This window comes from Apium graveolens, chromosome 7 (genome assembly GCF_009905375.1).
Source record: "Apium graveolens cultivar Ventura chromosome 7, ASM990537v1, whole genome shotgun sequence".
NCBI classification, from domain to species: Eukaryota; Viridiplantae; Streptophyta; class Magnoliopsida; order Apiales; family Apiaceae; genus Apium; species Apium graveolens.
In genome coordinates, this window is record NC_133653.1 from 177,128,881 (window position 1) to 177,150,984 (window position 22,104).

General features: G+C 37.6%; 1 non-coding gene across 1 annotated transcript; it reads left to right on the plus strand.

The window, feature by feature from the left end:
• The first annotated feature begins 6,210 nt into the window (after positions 1 to 6,210).
• On the plus strand, positions 6,211 to 6,317 carry LOC141675763 (small nucleolar RNA R71). Its single transcript, XR_012556398.1, has one exon. It is a non-coding gene; the product is annotated as a small nucleolar RNA R71 (small nucleolar RNA).
• The last annotated feature ends 15,787 nt before the right edge of the window (positions 6,318 to 22,104 follow it).

Sequence of the window (22,104 nt, forward strand, 5' to 3'; positions counted from 1 at the left end):
TGCTGCCTCCTGCTGCTGCTGCTGCGACGAGCCAGCCTCCTCTCCTAACTGAGCTCTCCAAGCTGCTCTACGGGAATGCTGAGAACCTCCTGCAGTAGCTTGATCCATGGGCACACCACCTGGCAGATGATCATATGAATACCCAAGCCCCTTAGGATCGGGCTTCCCTCCATACCACTCCTGCATACTCAACAATATAGAACAATCGATAGGAGCACTGGGAAGCTGAAGCTGCTCATGTGCGGGCCAATGAACACCAACTTCCACGCACAACTTCATCACAACGGACGCATACATAATAGCACCTATAGTACCTCCTCTCAAGAATCTCAAAATCCCATGATAAATCACCATCCCCAAATCAATGTAATCACCCTGAAGAATACCCCACAGTAGATGAGCACGCTCCACAGTAATCTCATGCACATACGAAGATGGCATGATGTTAGCACAAATAAACGAGTTCCAAGCCCGTGCAAACCTGTTCATGCACGATGCAGGGAACACTGAGTAATCAGTAGTGCCCCTCTTGAACTTCCAGTGAGTCTCAGGCACACACAGAGTCGCAATGATGAGATCCAAGTTGAAATTCTCGGGACTCTTATCATTCCAAGTGTCCTGACCGGGCTTCCTCGCGGGCTGCTCAATCACCCTCCTTATTGTATCAGCACTGTACTCTACAGTCATCCCCCTAACCACCGTGAAGCCATTCTTCTCCGCCTTCGCATTAGCATAGAACTCTCGCACAACACTTATCGGCACAACAATGGGAGCCTCACAAAAAGAAACCCAGCCCATCTCAAGAATCATCTCCAATAACTTACCATCCTTCCCTGATGGTAGAAGACCTCGCTCCTTAGCAATAGGCTTCGAGAGAAGCCTCGTGTACTCCTCTTCAGCCTCAGGAGTAGAAAACCTTGGCCTCACACCACCCGCAGATGAAGAATCGGTAGTGTTGTTGCCTACTTGCGTTCTTTGTCTCTTTGGTGCCATTGGGATTGAATAAGAGAAAGTAAAAACTAAGTGTTTGAGAGAGATTTGTGAAGTGGTGGAGAAGTTGTGTATAAGGGTGTGTATTTATAGGTGGAGATGTGAGAATTTGATATGGAATAGAAGTGGGAATTAATTATGAGAATCAGGGGAATAATGGTTTTGATTGGGAGAGGGAATTATGGGATGTGGAAGAGTAAAAATCGGGTTGGAATTGATTTTATGGTAAAAGTCCAGATTTTTCTCTTTTCTCTGTTGTTAATAAAAAAAATTGGAATAGGACCCGGCGCGGGCGCGCGCTTGGACAGCGCGGGCGCGCTCACTCTCTGGAAAACTGGCGCGGGCGCGCGCTTGATCAGCGCGGGTGCGCTTGGTTACTGGAAAAACTGTGCGGGCGCGCGCTTGATCAGCGCGGGCGCGCTCCGCTACTAAAGTTGGCCCTGAATTTTTTTCTTTTTCTGATTTTTTTTATGTTTTTCTCCTTTCTTCTTGCTTCCTCTACCTACTAGTGTACAACAAACTTGGGTTGTCTCCCAAGAAGCGCTTCTTTTACGTCGCTAGCTCGACGTAGAACCTTGAGCTCAAATGGACAATAGAACGACACTAACCACCTCACAGTTTTCCGTGTCACCATAGTAATGCTTCAACCTCTGACTATTTACCTTGAATGCTTGGCCCAGATCATTCTAAAAAATTTCCACCGCTCCATGTGGGAACACAGTTTTGATTATGAAGATCCCTGACCACCTTGAATTCAACTTTACAGGAAAAAGATGGAGACGAGAGTTGAACAAAAGAACTTGTTGCCCTGGCACAAATGATTTGAACACTAGACCCCAATCATGCCACCTCTTGACTTTCTCCTTGTACATTTTGTTGTTCACATAACCTTGAAGTTGAAACTCGTCGAGTTCATTCAATTGAAGCATCCTCTTCTTTCCAGCCGCATCCAAGTCAAGATTCAATTTCTTTAAAGCCCAATATGCCTTATGCTCGAGCTCCACATGCAAATGACACCCCTTACCATAGACCAAATAAAATGACAACATTCCCAATGGAATCTTAAATGTTGTTCTATACACCCAAATAGCTTCATCAAGCTTTAAAGACCAATCTTTCCTCGATGGACACACAACTTTATCTAAAATGCCCTTGATCTCTCTGTTAGACACCTCAGGTTGACCATTTGTCTGAGGATGATAAGTCGTGGCAATGCGATGATTCACATTATACCTTCGCATCATAGCAGTGAACTTGCGATTGCAAAAATGCGACCCCTCATAACTGATTATGACTCTTGGAGTTCCAAACCTTGTGAATATCTGCTTGTGAAGAAAATTAAGCACCACTTTCGCATCGTTCGTTGGGAACGCCTTAACTTCAACCCATTTCGACATGTAATCAACCGCCAAGAAAATATATTGATTATTACAAGAAGAGACAAATGGCCCCATGAAGTCAATTCCCCAAACATCGAAGACCTCAACCTCTAGAAGCACATTAAGAGGCATTTCATCCCTCTTAGATATATTACCCACACGTTGACATCGATCACATTTCAAAACAAACTGGTGAGCATCTTTAAATAAGGTCGGCCAAAAGAAACCTGCTTCAAGAATACGAGCTGCTGTCTTTTCTCCACCATAATGTCCTTCATAAGCCGTTGAGTGGAAATCTCGCAAGATCCCCCCATTTTGCTGTAAGGAATACATCTCCTGATAATTTAGTCAGCTCCTTGTCGAAAAAAAAACGGCTCATCCCATATATACCACTTCACTTCATGTAGAAACTTCTTTCTTTGAGCATAAGATAAGTTGGGAGGCATGATATTACTCACAAGGTAGTTCACAATGTCTGCAAACCACCGTTCTTCTTCTTACACTCCAAACAGCTGCTCGTCGGGAAAAGACTCATTTATCAATGTCTTATCCAATGAAGTAGCATTAGGATTCTTTAAACACGAGAGATGATCAGCGACTTGATTTTCAGTTCCCTTTCTGTCCTTGATCTCTAGTTCAAATTCTTGAAGCAAAAGAACCAATTTAATCAATCTAGGCTTCGAGTCCTTCTTTGAGATGAGATAACGAATTGCAGCATGATCAGTGAAAACTGTCATATAATCAATCTAGTATAATTTAGTTGAGCATCATTTAGGGTCTTGCTAGCATAGTAGACCACATGAAATATGTTGTTCTTCCTCTTTCCAAGAACTGCTCCAACTGCATAGTCACTTGCATCACACATCATCTCAAAAGGTTCATTCCAATCAGGTGCAGTTATGACCGGTGCCGTGATTAAACTCTTCTTTAATATTTCAAAAGCTACAAGGCACTCGTCATCAAACTTTAAAGGAACATCTTTCTCTAGCAAACTGCACAATGGCTTTGAAATCTTAGAGAAGTCTTTGATGAAATGCCTATAGAAACCCGCATTACCAAGAAAACTGCGAATTCCTTTAACAGGAATAGGTGGAGGAAGATTCTCAATGAAACCCACCTTGGATTTATCCACCTCAAGACCCTTACTAGAAACCTTGTGCCCGAGAATAATGCCTTGTCGCACCATAAAGTGACAATTCTCCCAATTGAGAACCAGATTGGTCTCAACACACCTTTTAAGAACGTGTCCAAGATTTTGCAAGCATTCATCAAAAGAATCGCCAAATACAGAGAAGTCGTCCATGAACACCTCTATATTCTGGCCAATCATATCAGAAAAGATGGCCATCATACATCTTTGAAATGTGGCTGGTGCATCACACAGACCAAAAGAAACTGGTCTAAAGGCGATAGTACCAAATGGACAAGTGAAGGTAGTCTTTTCCTGATCTTCTAGAGCGATACAAATCTGATTGTAACCCGAATAACCATCCAGAAGGCATTAGTACTCATGACCGGCCAATCTGTCAAACATCTGATCAATGAAGGGCAAAGGGAAGTGATCCTTCCTAGTGGCTTTGTTGAGCTTCCTGAAGTCCATCTAGAAATAAGCTCATTCTTCTAATTTGCTACCACAGTAATTCCACCCTTCTTTGGTACACATTGAACCGGGCTTACCCATGAACTGTCAGATATAAGATAGATGAGATGATCCCTGCATCTAGCCACTTAAGAATTTCCTTCTTCACTACTTTCTTCATGATTGGATTAGGTCATCTTTGCTGCTCGATCGTAGGCTTGCTACCTTCCTCTAGCAGAATTTTATGCATGCAGTAAGAAGGGCTGATTCCCTTGATATCTGCTATAGTCCAGCCAATTTCTGATTTGAACTCTCTCAGAATCCTCAGAAGATTTTCCTCGTCACTACCTGAAAGGTCAGATGCAATAATGACAAGCAAAGTAAAAGCATCACTTAAAAACGCATACCTCAAATGCTCAGGTAAAGGCTTACGCTCAAGAGTGGGAGCTTCCTCAATAGATGGCTTAAAGCATTTAGGAGCTTTATTCAATTCCTCCATTCCAAGAGATTCAAAAGGCATATCAATATTCCTCTTCTAGGGCGAAGCATTCAAATATTGCAATTGTTTTTCACCTTCGTCATCTTCACTATCTGAATTTCCCAATAAAGCTTTTTCTAAGGCATCGGACCTTAGCAATTGATCAAGTTCTGAAGTAACCACAGAATTGACCAATTCCATCTTTAAGCACTCCTCATTTTCCGTAGGAAATCATAACGTTAAACACATTAAAAGTTACATCCTGATCCAGCACGTGCATTGTGAGCTCACCCTTCTGTACATCTATCAATGTTCGGCTAGTTGCCAAGAAAGGTCTTCCCAAGATTATGGGAATCTTTTTATCCTCCTCGAAATCAAGAATTATGAAATCAGCAGGGAAGATGAGTTTATCAACCTTGACCAAGACATCCTCCATAATACCTTACGGATATGTAATAGAACGGTCGGCCAATTGCTAGGTCATATAAGTCAGTTTTGGATCAGGTATGTTCAACTGTTTGAGGATTGACAAGGGCATTAGATTGATGCTAGCTACCAAGTCACATAAGCATCTGTCAAAAGACACTTTTCCAATAGTACACGGAATAGTGAAACTTCCTGGATCTTTAAGCTTCGGAGGCAAATTCTATTGCAGAACAGCACTACATTCCTCCGTGAGAGCGACAGTCTCTAAATCATCTAGCTTCACTTTCCGAGAGAGAATACGTTTCATAAACTTTGCATAACTAGGCATCTGCTCAAGAGCCTCAGCGAAAGGTATGTTGATATGAAGTTTCTTGAACACCTCCAAAAACTTCTCAAATTTCTTGTCCAGCTTTTTCTTCTGCAGCCGCTTAGGAAAAGGCGGTGAAGGATAGATTTATTTCTCCCCTGTATTACCCTCAGGAGGAGTGTGCTCAACAGTAGTCTTCCTTGGTTCCACTTCTACTTCCTACTGCTCTACTTCTTTCTCATCCCCAGCTTCTTTAGTCAACGCTTGAGTTTATTCAGGATTCGCGACCTTTCTAGACCTCAAAGTAATTGCCTTTACCTGCTCCTTAGCTTCCCTCTTTCCTAGCACTTCAGTGTCACTAGGTAGTGTACCAGGCTGACCATTTAGTAAGGCATTGGCGATTTGTCCAATTTGATTTTCCAAGGTCTTGATAGAAATAACTTGACTTTTGCACATAAGCTTCAACTCCTCTAATTCAGATTTTTCATTAGCTTGTTGCAGCTGGAGTTGTTGTCTTGGTGCATATTGCGGTTGCTGAAAACCAGGAGGGTTGTAATGCTTAGCTGGATACTACTGATAAGGCTGTTGAACCGCATTCCGAGCATTGCTCCAACTGAAATTAGGATGATTGCGGTTGTTGGGATGATAAGTGGCTGGCATAGGTTGCTGCGATCGCTGAAAGTTGCTCACGAACTGAGCAGATTCACTAGAAATTGCGTACTGATCAGTCTCATGGGCACCAGCACAAAGCTCACAGACACTAGTGATTTGATTAACTCCATAATTAGCCAAAGTGTCCACCTTCATCGTCAAAGCCTTAAGTTGGGCAGCTATAGCAATTGCTGCATCCAACTCTAGAATTCCTGCTACCTTTCCCTGAGTCAGTCTTTGGGAAGGATTCTGGTACTGATTAGTAGCCATCACTTCAATAAGTTCATAAGCTTCATCGTAGCTCTTAGCCCACAAGGCTCCTCCTGATGCTGCATCAAACATGGGTCTAGAAGTGGCACCCAATCCATTGTAGAAATAGTTAATAATCATCTAATCAGGCATGCCATGGTGTGGGCACTTCCTTAGCATTTCCTTATATCGATCCCAAGCCTCACACAGAGATTCTCCAGTTTGCTGAGCAAACTGAGTAACAGCATTCCTGATTGCAACAGTCTTCTCCATTGGGAAGAATTTAGTGAGAAACTTTTGAGCAAGATCTTCCCAAATGGTGATAGACCCTGCTGGTAGAGAATGTAACCAGCACTTAGCTTTGTCTGTCAGAGAGAACATGAAGAGTCGCAGCTTGATAGCATCTTCAGTCACATCATTGAACTTGAAAGTGTCGCAGATCTCGATGAAATCCCTGATGTGCATGTTGGGGTCTTCAGTAGGAGAACCCCCAAACTGAACTGAGTTCTGTATCATCTGAATTGTGCTTGACTTGATCTCAAAAGTATTAGCCCTGATGGCTGGCCTGATGATGCTAGAATGAATGTCATTGATCTTAGGCTGAGAATAGTCCATCAAAGCCTTATGATTTTCTGCTTGATCACCCATCTCTACTAAAGCTGGTTCCTCGACTTTCTCTTCTTCTTCTACCTTCTTTTATTCTAAAAAAACTTCCCTTCGAACTACCACAACTTCTTCCTCGGCTTTATCCAGTGTTCTCTTACGAGAACGCAAATGCGTATGCATACACCCTCGGTAGAGTACCTGAAACAATGCAAGGAAATGAATAAGTAACAATGTCCGAGTCAATGAACTTTAACAAACACTGATGGAAAGTATATAAACTATAAATTAACACTGCAGTCCCCGGCAGCGGCGCTAAAAACTTGTTAGTCGCTAAGCACGTGCTAATAATACACGCAGGTATATAAGTTTGCAAGTACTATAAAATCTTTTCTAGTTCATTCTCACAGAGACTGGCTTTGGTTAACTAATTAATTTACGCATTTAAGCAACAATGTATAGTTATTATTCAATGCTAAGACGATAACAAATTGAGGTTGTTTATAACTAAGAATTAAACTAACAATTATACTAAGAGAATATAATTGACTGAATTAATATATATGACAACATGGGATTCTAACTTTATTAAATACTTCATTCAATAGCCTTATTGTTCTTAACCTTAGCATGCAATGGTGATGACACTAATCAGATAACACGAAACTGATAAACGCCAACTTTCGTTGCACGAATAACATACTACCAGACATCTACAAAAGAGATAGAAGCTGAATATACACCAATTATATTGAGACCCTATATGTCTATAGAATTTGACAACATAACGGTTTAAGCACAAGTTATCTATCTTGATTACATAGGGCAAGTAAGATAGTTAAAATTACCTATGAATCATGCATAACAAATACATGAACCTATGCTAGCATGGCAAGTTCTAAATCCTTAGATTCACTTTCGCTTCATTAAGAATTAACACACTATCTTATAAGTTCGCGACGCTCATAAGATGAATACGCACAACCAATACTAGGTTATCATATATATATATATATTCACCACATACTAAGGCATCAAAACAAATTAACTAAAGAAATTCATAAATAAATCCGCCAGAACCCCACGATAATGATTAGCCCATAATCAGACTCATCATCAACGTGGGTTCCGATGAAAGCATGGTATAATAAACGTAGTCTTTATAACAAATAAATAAAACCAAGTACGAAACAAGAGTAAGGTTCACAAATAAGAAAACTAGCATCCAAGTTACAACTAAAAACAAAGATTCATAAGTAAAAACAAGATCTTCTTTGTCTTCATTGAATCGTGCTAACACGGTCTTCTTACGGCTCTCCTTGATATGTCTCTGGATTGATATATTATTAAAAAAATGACCTAAATTTATATATATAGCATCCCTGATCACCAGAGAAGTCCAGAAATCAGCCTTATATTCAAAACAGGATTCTTGAAACCCGACCTGGCGCGGGCGCGCGCTTGATCAGCGCGGGCGCACTGGCTTCTTGAAGTTTGGGTGCGGGCGCGCGCTTGATCAGCGCGGGCGCGCTGGGCTTCTGCCAAAACTTTAACTTCTTTACTTTTCTTGAAGATTTGAGCCGGTCTTCGCGAGCTTTATTCCTTAGACACCAACCTGACACCATATTAGCACCAAAACAATGCTAATTCACCTGATTACCTAGATAACGCTTGAAATGCAAAAACACTCGAAAATATGCTAAAACACTTAATAACTTGAGTACAAACGCTTCAATTCAAAGCTTTACGGAGCGTAATAAAGTGTCATAAATGCCACTCAACAACAATTCTTTCCTGATTCACTACTTCTATAATCAAATTAGATTCTAAAGGGTATGCAATACACTTTAATCTATCAACAACACTTTCAGAAATAAATGATCTAGTAGCTCCAAAATCCCTTAACACTTTGACTTCTACTGAATTTATAGAAAGCGTACCTGCTACCATATCCATATCCTATACTGCATCTTTCATTGTCATGTTAAATGTCCGTGCCCTTGGCTGAACTGCTTGTGCTGGTGGAGGCGGTGGTCCAACAATCCTAAGAACATTGGCTTTTTGAGTAGGTTCCTTACAATTCCTTACCATTTGGCCAACTTTCCTGCACTTAAAACAAGTCATCTCTGGCTTCCATGTACCACTCATGCATTCTGAGGAGTAATGACCTTTCTGGTTACACTTGAAACACGTCACGTTGAGCTTATTACATTTTCCAGGGTGTCTCTTTCCACAAGTTTTGCATTCTTGAACCTGGGGTCTATTGTCCCTTGTCGATTGTCTATCTTTCTGAAAATGATTCTTTTGATTCCCATTTCCGGGCTTAAACCTCTGGAATTTCTGACCAACATTGTTAACATTCTTTCCAAATGTTCCTCTAAACTTAGAGCTTCCTTGGTTCTGTCATGAATCCTCAAACTTCCTTTCTTCCCTTCACTTTCCCTTTTAGTTCCTTCTCTTTCTCCTTCCATAATCACCGCCTTCTGCACCACGACATCATATGTCCTTATCTCGAGAAGAGCCACCTGACTCTGAATCCATGACTTAAGTCATTGTTGAAATCTTTTAGCTTTCTTCTCTTCTGTATTCACGTACTCTGGCACGAATCTTGCTAATTCTGAAAACTTCACTTCGTATTCCGCCATAGTCATATTCTCTTGCTTTATATCCAAAAACCTCATCTCTAACTGATTTTTTATATAACTCGGTAAATACTTCTCTAGGAACAATTCCGTAAACTTCTTCCAAGAAATAGCTTCTCCTTATTATTTCAATGCTTTGATATATTCCCACCAATAACTAGCCTCATCCTTAATATAATAACTTGCATACTTTGTTTTCTTCTCGTCTTTAACTTCTGCTAATTCAAAGGCTTTCTCCATTTCTCTTAACCAGGACTGAGCTTTAATTGGATTGTGCAAACCTACAAATTCTGGGGGATGAACGGATTGAAAGTATTTAAAGTTTCCGACTCTCGAGGCTGGGGGTTATTGTAGGAGTTGAAGAAGTTAGTTCATCACAGAGGTGTCTTGGTTTTGATCTTGGTTTTTGGTTTGCATTTCTTCTTCAGGGTGATTTGGTGAAGTGGCCATTTTATAAACGTGATGAGCAATTATTTAGCAATATGATATCATGACATATATAACAATAATGATTCTTTAGGAATATCTTTACAGTTTTTAAGTTTTACCCATTTGCACATGCAATCCTATTACTACATAATTCGCTCACCGGTCAGGGTTCTCACATGACTTAATATTTGTTATTACAAAGGTGTTAAATACGATTGCTTGGTAAACATGTTATGTAAATAGCTGATAAATTTAAAGAATAACGATAAGGAAATAAGGGTACATAGATAGATAGTTCGAGTACAACAAAGTTCTGGAAACAAAGTACAATAACATAGCAGGGTTAAACAGAGGAAAAACTGGAAAATATCCCCCTATCTACCCCTAACTTCTACCTAACTTCTACCAACACAACTGATACTAAACAGATCATAATACAACATGAAGGAACCCGACATCTGACCAAGTATCCCAAAGCCTATCGGCGCTGTAATAACCCCAAAATTTTGAACTTTTTGTAACCCTTATGAATAGTGTTTTAGCTGAATGAGAAAACTTTTCATGCCACACTATGTAGGGGTTCTGTTATGGATATTCTGAGATTTTATTAGTACTCTATATGGTATATAAGTGTATGTAAAGATCGTCAGAATCCAATTCCGAACACTTTGATTTTTCCTGGAAATCCACTAGATACGGAAAGAATTAAGTATATGGTAACAGGATAAAAAGGATTTAAATTAAAGGATTATAAGAGAGGATCATAAAAGGATTATAATGTATTGAGAAAGGTTAAGGAAACCCAAGTAATAAGATCCCGGGTATGATCCCTCAAACGATAAACGAAAACGAAAGTTAAGCGAACCGTATAACAGATCAGCGGTCATTAGGCAAACAATTAGGAAGTTAATCAAAGAGATTAGAGGGGATGATGTCATCCAACCAATGAGAAGAGGACAAAGAGGGGAGGATGACATCACATGATGACATAAGCATGACATAGGGAGGAAGGAGATGTGGTTGGTTTATAACCACACAAAGTCAAGGTTAGAAAGGTAATTACCCAAAAACAAATCAAAAACAACCAACCAAAGAATCAAATCAAAGCAAAAACACAAAAATCTCTCTTTCTTCCAAGCTTGCTCTCGGCTTTTCTTCTTTTTCAAAGAAGAAATTTCCAAAAATCAAGTTCCAAGCATTGTTAAATCACAAGGTAATTATCTAAGGTTCCTTGTACATAGATATGGATATCCTATAAGTTTAAGCTCCTAATTCCTTCACAATCCTTCACAATCTCTTCCAATAAATCAAGGAAGAAGATGGTGAATAGTAACCTTCAAGAAATAACTTTAGTTTTCTTGAATTTTTATGAAAGTTTAAGGTTATACAAGCAAGGATCAAGGTTCTTTAGGCATTCAAAGCTCTTATGTTGTGTTAAGAAGCTTCAAGGAAGGTATAATCTCTTAACCAAGCTTTGTTATTGAATGTTAAGACCATAATATGAGTATTCTAGTTCATGAGAGGCTTGATGGTTGTGTATGTAGAGATTAGTTGGTTTTGGGATGTTTTTGGAGTTGTAAATCTTGGTTGTTGATTAATGAACTTAAGTGTAGTTTAAATTCATGATAAAGAATAGTATAAATTGTTAATGTTGAGTTGTTGGGGCTGTTATGATAAAGTATGGATGGATTTTTGATTGGGTTGTGATTGTGGGTTGATTGTGAGATGATTTGGAGTGGTTTAAAATTGGGTAATCGCGTAAACATAGCCGTCGTAATGCCCGATTTACCGTAGACTGTTTTTGTTCTTAACATCAGAACCCTTGAACTCACTGCTAGGTTTTGACCATTGCCATGTTTAGATAGTTCATGTTACGAGCTTCGTTTTGATATGTAGTTCGTTGGATTCTGATGAACGGTTTAGGAGAAACGGCCGTTTTAAGTAACGACGTTTCGCGAACGAACCCTTACCCCTCGCCTTACTTTGAAACATAGGTTAAAGACCTTAAAAAACTAATTGAAGTATGAAACATTTATGTAAGGTGTAATAGGCAGTTGGTAAGACACTCGTGAAGGAATCGCCTTAAAACTCGTAATGGTTAAATTATTAAAAATGGTGGAGCCGAGGGTACTCGAGTGACTTAAGAGAATCAGTAAGCGCAAAGCGAGCGTTAGAGTCTAAGTTGGTTAATGTATAGATTTACAAGTGACTTTGGTTTAATTCCAACTTACTTGTTGTTTATAGGTTACCAGACTCGTCCCGAGCCATTGTAACCCCCAGTCGCTCAGGCAAGTTTTCTACCCGTTATACTTTTGTTGTGATGTATATATGTATATGTATTATCTTGTGATAGATGCATGTTGGTTAATTAGCAAATTTTGCGATATATTGAAGCATGCTGATATGGTATATATATATGCATGCCTGTTTCGTATTCTTGCCATATATATCTGTTGGTTCAGTTGATAATACCTATGCTAGAGAATAGCGGTAATTTGCATATACCCTTAGTATAGGGACCCAAAGGTGAAAATATTTTCTAAAACCGGGAGTCGAGGATCCCGAGTTGATTTTATATATATATATATATATATATATTTATATATATATGGTTATAGTTTTCAAAACTATTAATCGAATAAGGTTTATTCGATAACTTTATATTATTTAATGAATATTATTTCGAATATTCATTCGAGGGCTTATGACTCAGCTTATTTATTTACTGAATATTATTTCGAATATTCATTCGAGGGCTTATGACTCAGCTTATTTATTTATTGAATATTATTTCGAATATTCATTCGAGGGCTTATGACTCAGCTTATTTATTTATTGAATATTATTTCGAATATTCATTCGAGGGCTTATGACTCAGCTTATTTATTGAATATTATTTGAATATTCATTTGAAGATCTATGACTCCGATTAACTGCTGAGATATATTTTTTATTTTTATTAAAGAATAAGGTGTCGATAATCAAACTCACTTTTGATTATTCAAATAAAGATAGTACTTTCGTATAGGTATATCTTTGGTTATTTAATATCCATTTCAAGTATAAGTTTTAAAACTTCTACTTCGATTATTTTTATAAAGATTATTCTTTATGGGAATATTATTTAAATAATAATATTCAGATATTTTCTAATATATCGGGACTGATTTATTTTAATAAATCAGCAGTACTCCAAACATTCTTAAAAATGTTTGTCGAGTCTTCAAAATGATTTTTAAAGTTAGAGTCGACCCCAAAACTCATTTTTTTATATTTAAGATCTTCCTTTCAAAGGGGATTTAAATACTCGCTCAAAACCTGGGGGATCCAGCTCTGTGGTGCATTTTACATTCGCAACGTGGTTGCTGTTTTGAGAAAACAAATGAATTGATTACTTACCCAACGTTCGGGAAGTAAGCCCATCTAATTGAGTCGGCATAAGCGACATGCCGGGGTACGGTCTATCAAAGTGTAAGTGGCTGGGTGGCAGTCCATCAACGCGTAAGAGGCCGGGTGGCGGTCTAGCACAAGGTCCTTATGTGGCCAGGGTGATGACCGGTGGGGGATTCATCCATCTACTAGTAGAAAAGGTTACTTATTGGTATCTTTGCCTGATCAGCAAGATATCAGGTTTATGCCAAGGTTTTCTCCTTTCCAAATTCATTGGATATTGCAACTCTGTTTATAATTTTCATAACAGAGGATTTCAAGGAGTGTATGAAATGTATATATAGGTGTATATATATATCGAGATTTAATGAAGTATCTCGTAACTTCATTATTTATAATGATATTCAAAGACTGAATATATTCAAATCTTGTCTTGTAGTCTCATCTATGTGATGAACTTTTGAACTGATTATAACTTGAACGGTGGTAGTTCAAGTAATATTTGGGAAATATATAAGTATATTGGGGTATCTTGTAACTTCATATTTTCAACTTATATCTAGTTAATGATTATCTTATGCAAATCAAAGATTTTCAGAAAAACGTTGAGACAAGGGTAGATATATGAGATCACCTTGCAACGATATTTTTATACAGTTATAAACTGGAACTCTGTGTATATTATGCATGGAAGAGGACTTCCAAGATTTTGAAAAGTATATATGTACATATACTGAATATTTTGCGACTTCATCGCATTAAGATATCAAACTTGGTTCATTTCTTTTGACCAAGACTTTCATGAGTACTATGAGAAGGCTCATATATTGTTAATCATTATACATATTATTTTGGTGGGCTTGCTGCTCACCCTTGCTTTCTTCTTTCATCACACAACAACAGATAGAAAAGATGAACAGGACCAAGCTCCCGATTCGCAAGCGGTTAGAAAATGTTCCGCAGTCTTCTGGAAGCGTTGATGCCGCCGTAGCTGAGGTTGGAGCTACCAATAGGCTAGGTTTTCAACTATTGATGAACCAGACTTATGTATAATATGAATTGTAATAATGGCAAGGAATATGTAAATTTATTCAGAACCTTTTTAAGGTGTATCGGTTTATAATTGTGGAATATAAGGACTTGTGTTATTTTTGAGTGTTCATCTCTGAGACTATAACTTGTGGTGTGTGTGTTTATTGTGGGGTCACAGTACAGAGTAGTTGATTATTAAGATTGGGTGTTATTAAGGGAAATGGAACTCGTGACAACCCGGATCCCCGACCCCAGATTTGGGGGTGTTACAGGCGCTGAAAAGAACAACAATAACTACAACTACGGGCTCTAACAGATGTCCCGTTTGAACTCTCAACCCAACTAAACATGGTGATCAAGAACCTCCCTCAACATAAAAAGCATCCATCGCACTATCTTATGAACTCTGCGGACCTCAGCATCAGTATTACTGCAAGAAGGACCCTCGTCTAGACGCCTACAAGAAACCTGCTCCCCCATCTCAATACGAATACGTCACTCGGGCTCCGGCACCAACATCTGCAGCCTAGACTCTCGGACCAACCTATCTACCAAAGATCTCAGCTCCGATATACGAGCAAACAAAAAACCACGGTCCCGATCCAAATCATCACTAATATGGGCAGGTACAAGCACAATAGGCACTCTATTAGGGCTCGGGGACTCAAGCTTAGGAGCCGGAGAATCTTCCCTAACTACTGGAGAATCAGGTATTGGTATCAGGGGAAAAATAGGCATAGTGGCAACACTTTCCTCAGACGGATCCTCCTCAGAGTCTGAACTAATGTACTGGGCTCCATTGATCCCGGTAATAAACTATCCTCGGTAGAAACAAGTGGGCTAGGAGGAAGAGTCGAATCAACATCGCTACCACTATCAGGCACCTGAGATAAAACATAAAACAACAGCCAAGAAACAACATTAGGGTTAAATTAAACCTCCAACTGACTCGATGCCCTAACTCAATTACTATCTTGACCTATTCACTTACTTAGACTATACCTAATAGTCTAACTCAACTCTATATGAGTCGAACACTCTCGTACTATTTAGTCACCCAAAATACCCTTTTATCCTAACTTGTCTCAGGGACTAAATCCTGTAGCTCTGATACCAACTTGTGACGCCCTCAAACTTGGGGTTATGAATGAGGACTCATAACACTAATAAACTAATATAATAGCAGCAGAAATATATAATAAACCCTAAAACTAATAGGATTTAAACATAATAAATTATGAGACAAGATTACAACTACCAACCAGAATATTATTATTAAAACCCTTACAATAAATAAAACCAAATTATCCGATTCCAACTTAGAATCGACAAATAACTCAAAAGTATCTGATTCAGCTATTACACTTCCCACCAACTTAGTATCGCTTCCTCACCAGCATCTACCTAATCTGGCAACTGAAATCCCACGGTACGATAGGGACCACTAGGAACGCTCTTACGAGCGGTGTGCCTAAGTCTGGCCATCTTCTTGCTTAACTGCCATTGTTAGATCAACACAAATACATGAGCAAAGAAGCTCAACAAGTAACTATATAAACAATTCTAAATATCAGCATAACAACAATAACTGAGGCATTCTATTTCCAGTAAACTAGATGGTAGTGCTCTATCAATTTCTAGGAAAGGGTTTCAAAAGAAGGTTTCCAAGATTTCAAGATTCAGGATTGTATAATTAGCATTTCTCAAGATCAATCGATAGGGTTCTCACAGAGGTTTATACTTTAAGAGAAAATTGCTCCAAGCTTTGAGCATCAATATAAAAGTAGAGTGACAGGGGTCTCAAAGAAGTTTCTCAAAACTCTAAAGAAGATTCAATTCAAACTATTCAATTTCAAATACAAAAAAAGCATAACGCTTGTTGCAACATTTATAAAACTTTTACTTTTGTTATTTAACAACAAATAACCCTTGATTGGAATATCCATCTTTTAAATATAATATGGGTGATCAGCCCGTACTGACCTTCATCCGGTCATTAAGGTACCTATGGCATTATTTCAGCCTTTATATTGGACTATCCCCGCTAGTCTCTTACGTGACTGGACTAGTCCCACTAGCCTCTTACGTCTCTATCCAATATTTAGGAAGTCATTTTGGAAAACCTTTATATTGGAAAGCAAAGAAGTTTTGACTAGATTCATTTTAACATTACCAATACGTGAAATCATTTGGACTCATTCAAGTCAAAAATCATTCTTAGATTCAATTCAAGAATTCAAGGAACTAAAAAAGTGGAAAATAAAGATATCGAAAGTGAGGGAATGATCGATCGTCAAGTAAGATATTAACAAGGCTGTTATCAGGATAGTTTCAAAGAACTGCATAGGAAAATGGCACAAGCTTACTATTATAGGGATCTAGGTTAAGAAGGTATTGCATAGGTTAGATTCATTTTGTCAATTAGGTCAAGGATCACAATGATAACAACAATATAGGGAATCAGGGTATAAGTACTTGAAATAAAGGGCTACTATTAGGGTTTAACACAAAGTTCAATAACAGTATATCAAAGATTCTTTACTCTATCAGTGCGTAACATCAATATTCTCCCTATTATCAGTTCACAATATAAGGTAGAGTTACTTGCCTCAGAAAGCTTTCTTGTTTCACAGAACTTGAACTACTGCCACCTAAGACCTTTTTTCCTTTTCTAGCCTGAATGCCTTCGCTTCCCAAATCTACAATACAAAACAAACCCTAATTAGAAACCTTATCGATTTCCTGACATTTCTCAGAATGTATAACTTCCTACCCCAAACGCGATATTCACTTATCTTATACATATATGTATCCCACGTAACACATAATAGGTTAACACCTTTATACGCTTTATAATACCGAATTACTCAACACCCTGCATATAGCAAGTAATCACATAATCACATATTTTGACACACTGCAATTACAACCAATCATATCGACTATATTCCTTATACAACTCTATAGTTTCTTTCAAAAATCGGGCATGAAGTATTCGTAACTACGCTTACCCTTATCATATAATTCAACCACAACAATCAACTATACTCAACCAAAATTTCTAGTCGCTTATACTTAAAAATGTATAACATGCAATCTACCTTATACGATTAATAACTTTAACGACTTAACACACCAAATCAAAACTATACATGCAAAGACACATATATCATTTCAAAATCAACCGAAGCTAACTTACATAACATGATCTCACATTTCGACTTTAACCAAATATCTATAACCAAATTATTCATAATTTTGAACCAAAACTCATGAACTAAAATCATATCAATCAAATTTATCATATAATTCGAACTAAAATCTTCTAAAACCGAAGGTTTCATTCGGGTTTTCTAAAAAACAACATGCAACAATATTTTTAGTAAACGATTACCTATTCTCGAACTATATATCACATTCGAACAAATCTCAAGAAATTAAACCTTAAACTTTGAGAAATCCATAAACACACACATGCATGTAAAAATCCGAGTTTAAAATAAAGTAGTTGTGTGATAATCAGACTTAAAGAGCATCATCGTCCCCGTCGGTTCACCGGAGGTTCACCGCCGACGGTGGCAAATCACGGTGGTGCCCTTTCGGGGTTTCCAACCGAAACACTACCTATAAACTTGTTTTTACTAATCAAACACATATGTTATCACAGAGACATCAACACAATCACCATTAAATTGATGATAATCAATAACCAAACCAAAACCCGATTGAGAGTTTTAAGAAATTGAAAAACTACTAGCATGCATCCATATATATACATAAAGGACGTAAAGCCCATCACAAAGATGGTATCAGAATCAAAAACCATCCACAAACGGAGGTGAACGGAGAGGAGAGGGAGATTACCGAGAGGAGAGAGAGAGAGAGAGAGAGAGAGAGACCGGGGAAAAAGAAGGAGGGGGATGGAGTACATATATTATATTAAGAGCATAAGGGTAATAAACGTAATTCAATAATTCAAATAAATTTTGAAAAGTATAAAAATGCCAAGAATAATATTTTTATTTAAGGAATATGAAAATTATCTTATACCTCGTATTTTTAAAATAATTTTTGAATAAGCATATCATTTTATATTGATTTTACAAGTAATTCACCAAAAATAGGAATAAGCTTTTAAAAATGTGGCGCCCCAAAACCCGGGGTCAGGAGTCTCAGAAGCCACACTATTTAAACTTACACAACTCACACTACGATATGTAAATACTCACGCTTCACGACCCCACACTTAACACACACAAACTACAGGTTATTGTCTTGGAAACGAACCATCATTACTAGAGAAATTTTATTACAACCCAAATATAATTAGTCTTACCGGGGGTGACCTTTAAGTAAGGTTAATCTGCCGGCCGAATATACATTTCTTATTTCTTATCTTACATAAACCATACTTATAAATAAGTCGAACTATAAACAACTGAAAACAAATCCAGCTTATTCCGACTACCTGAGGTACTGCACCAAACAATCTACGGAACAGCTGGCCATTTCCTACCCGTTTCCTGGCTGTGGTTCTCATGGCATGCATCTTGATTCACTGTTGTGTTGTGTCAATTTAAGAAAACAAGTGTGAGCTAAGATGCTCAATATAATAATGTAAATTATGAAAATGACTCTATAATAACTTCATATATTATATATATGTTTTATTTAAAAGTAGATTTCTTGGTGTCCCACACCTTATGAAAACAATTCTTTTAAGGGGTTTTATAACCTGCGAATACCTTAATAGTTATCCCAGCACCTAGGCTTGGGTTACGGTATTGCATACCAATTCCAATTGGAAGAGTTTGGACATCTCACAGGAGCCACCGCATACGATGATCAGTCGTCCTACGGAAGTAACCTTCTTTACTAGTAAAAGGACGAATACCGTCATCTCTCGGGTATCACCCTGGCCGCATTCGGGCTACGTGTCCCATTTTCGGGTATGCACATACTTCACAAGTTCCTGAGTACACAAAGTACCTTCGCCTGCGGTACCTTTGGTAGCCCATCCAGCACACGTAATACCAGAGTCTACCCCTCCATTGTCCTTCAACAGAATTCTATCAATCTCGGGAACTTGAACCACATCGAAGTTCCCCAAGCATTTTGCTTGTTGATAGTGATAGTTTATCTTTTTAAATATAAGTGTACATATGTATATACGTACTTCTGAGAATTTCGTAGGAAGTACTAGGGATGTGAGTTGACCGTTGTCAACAAATAATTAATAAGGGGAAAAGTTTCTTCTTGAAACTATATTTAATATAACAATAAGTCGGAATAATATTCACCGACGATATGAAATTATTCGAATAATACTTCTAAATCAGAAGGTATATCAGGATCTATGATCTTTCAACCAATAACAATCCTTAATAAATAATCATTACTTAAATAGTAGTCTATAAATAATTTAAATGATAATTGATATTAATCATACCTCGAATGAGTTATTCTCTAAAAGATTCATTTAAATAGTATTCCTCATCTAGTTTGTGTTTACATAATTAATAATCTATTATGATTAATCGGGTTTGAAATAAATAAACGTTGAAGTACACTACTCCTATAATAAAGGAATACGTATATAATATTTAATATCCGAATCAATAAATTATAGTTGAGGGAATATGCTCGTTGGGAAATCGTTTTAAAAGTTCGAGGTGTTTTAATGTTTCATAAGTGGACGATGAGCCCTTTAAAATGTACTATTATGGACTTATATCCGCCTTATAATATCTCCGGAACGATTCCCGGGTTTTATCTTAAATCCCGACCGACCCTCGGTCTTATATAATACATTACGCTTAAAGCAAAATAACATTTCACGATATATACCTAGCGTACAACATTGCTATATTATGCGAAAATTCAAAAACTACGTATCATGGTAAATATGGTATTTAAGCGATGATAGTAAAACAATCCTTTCACAACACAACAGTAAAAATGGAGTTGGGTTTGTAAACTTGCCTGGGTATCTCGAGGTGGAGGATGCTCTAGGTTCCGCTCGGAAATCTATAACCATAAACATATTTCATTTCGTTAGGTTCCGTCCTAACTTATGGTAACTCGCACTCATGTGCTACTCATTATACACCCTCTCAATTCATACTACCCTTAACATTTCTTTTAAGTCATAAACACTTTATGGTCACTTCATTTTCCTAAGTATCTTAGTTCATTCTCAATATCGACGTCGGCTCCGCTTAAGGATTCTTACGGTTTCTACTCGCGCGGTCTCGGCTCCGACATTTTTATAAAATTGAGAAATCATTATTTTCACTTAAAATTTTTATAAAAGTTAGGAAACTCCATATGTTACTCTCTGTAAAAATTTCATTATTTATGAATACTTTTAAGTCTATCCTTTATATTTTCAAAGTTCGTGATTCGTAGCAGTTTTTGTCGCGTAAAACACTTTTACTAAAATGATCATAACTTTTGATCCGTAAATCGGAATTAAGCGATTCAAGCGTCTAAACGATCCTTATAAAATTTTCTATCTTAAACAAATATTATTTCTCAAGAATCTACAGTTTACAACTTCGAGACTTTCTGCAGAAACTTAAAGTTACGGTTTGTTGGTTTTAACGAAGTTACGTTTACGATCAGGGTTTCATATACGCCTTAACTATCAACACAACCACCAACAATCATCATATCAACATCAACACAAAAAATCCTCTCAAGAAAATGATGTTCTTGAGGCAACAACAACCAACCTTAAATATACTTAGCTTAATCATCAAGATTTCATCAACAACACTTAGTAAGCTAGGTTTACTAACACCCACTAAATGGATCTTAACCATAAACCTTAAATAAAGTTAGGCCAAAGATTTTTACCTTTCTTGAAAGATTGAGATGTGTTCTTGAAGATGGTGGAGGCTTGTAAGTGCTTGGTATGATTTTTGGAACCTAAAACCACCATTAAAATCAAGAAACCAAAGAGAGGTTACTATTCACACTATTCACTAGTGAGTTTCTTGAATTTATTCCACCCATCAAACCTTGATAAAAAGAGATGAAAGATTTTTCTTACCTTATTTTAGTTGCTAGGAGGCTTGGGAAATAATTGTGGGATTTTAAAAGAACTAGAGCTTGGAGTTTTGAATTGCAATTTCCCTATTTTCTTCAAAATAACCGAATGGGAGCTTTGTGAGGGGGGGTATTTATAGCACTTGGTTGCTTCTCTTGGATGATTTCTAGGTTGCTTCTTGGAAGGTGACTTGATATCTTTGCAATTTGATCTTTATTCTTCCTAGGATAGCTTAGGTTTATTCCTTGTCTCCAAATCCATGGACATATCTTTGTAGCTTGCTAGCTTACAAGCTAAACTACAAGGTTAGCTCCTTAACACACTATTTGCTAGCTAGCTTGGTCATCCTAGGGTTAGCTCACTATTTGATGAAGTAACCATGGTTAATTCCTTACCATGGTTTAGTTAGTGCGTTACGTTTAATTAATCGTTTACGTGTTCGCTCAGTTACTTAAACGTTCTCCGCAATACTTATTCATAAATGGTTCGCAATGTAATTCTTTTCATATTTATTCCTTATATTTTTATTTATCCTAATTGAATATAAATCCGTAGGATTTTAATCTCGTAATTATATTGTGATTCCCGTAGTCCTTGATAAGTCGTAATTACGGTCGTTTTTCAAAGTTCGTTTTCTTCGAAAACTAATAGCGTTTACATACACTCATTTGGTACGTATAGTTGTAATATCGATTCCGAAACTCATTTTCTTATGCACTATATAGTGTGGGCTCAAAAGTTTTTCCCGTCTGTCAGGGTTACTATTCATTAAACATTTTACAGGGTCTCAAAAAATCGAGTTATTACATTCTTCCCCTCTAACAAGGATTCCGTCCCGGAATCAACTAGAAAATAAGTGGGGATATCTATTCCTCATGGTGTCTTCAAGTTCCCAAGT